This window comes from Echinops telfairi, unplaced genomic scaffold (genome assembly GCF_000313985.2).
Source record: "Echinops telfairi isolate 266 unplaced genomic scaffold, ASM31398v2 ScPeMD7_7409;HRSCAF=8447, whole genome shotgun sequence".
NCBI lineage: Eukaryota > Metazoa > Chordata > Mammalia > Afrosoricida > Tenrecidae > Echinops > Echinops telfairi.
In genome coordinates, this window is record NW_022111309.1 from 12,743,179 (window position 1) to 12,744,290 (window position 1,112).

Below are 1,112 nucleotides of genomic sequence, written 5' to 3' on the forward strand. Positions count from 1 at the left end.
AAACCCAAACCCACTGCTACTGAGTTAATTCCTGCTCATCGCGCTCCTGTAGGACAGACGAGAACTGAAACCTGCCCTACTTTAGGTCAAAAGGGGGGCTTTTCTTGGACTGTCTCTCAGTGGAAATTAGTAGAGAGAAGACTGATTCAAACAATAGATTTCATATTAGAGACTTTCTAGGCTAGAGCTGTGTGGGTTATTTAGAAGTGGCTGATGTGAATTTTGATGGTTTGTGCAAAATATACTTCCAATCTAGAATATCACAATGGAAACAATGGCGTGTCTGTACTACCTTCTCCCTCTATCAAGGTCCCTCATTGAGCCTTTTTGCCTACGTCTCTTGAGCAAGTTGGGAGAAAGGGAGCTGCCTTCTTCAGAGTGGAGTAAATGTGCAGGTGGATCTGGAAGCCGACTGGCCTTCTCTCTGCAAGAGACATGATTCCGAGGCTGTGGGACTTGGGAAGAGTCAGCTGCAGGTTTTATTGTGCCGCCTCCGGCAACCTGAACTGATTACATGAAGGGGTTTCAGAAAGTTCGTGAAAAGAAATCTTATTATCTTTTCATTACATCTTCCCCCTAAACTTTTTGAACTCATTCACTCATGGCCATAGATCGATACTGACTCATAGCGACTCAATAGGACAGAGTAGAACAGCCCCTGGGGGGGAGGTGTGTCCCAGACTGTAACTCTTTATGGAAGTAAAAAGCCTCACCTCTGTCCTGTGGAACCCTGACCTTGTGGCCAGCAGCCTGAAGTGTAACCCGCTCATCTTCTGAGATACTAAAGGCACGGTGTCTACAAATGCCCCTGGATAGAGGCAGACCTCACGTTTGAAGCACACTTCCAAGTGTGGCAGTCTAACGATCTAGGAACAGCTGGTGCTCAGAGGGAACTGTTTCTATGAGTCCTAACAGGCAGCCTTTCAGCATTACCAGCGGTTCTCAACCTGTGGGTCATGACCCTTTTAGGGGTCGAATGACCCTTAAAAACACATATTTCTGGTGGTCTTAGGAACTGAGACATGGCTCCTCTCTCTGTGTCCAGGCGGGTCTGTCCACATGCAGATATACCCACATATGAGTACCCGGTGTGAAGACTGTTCCCCATGCTA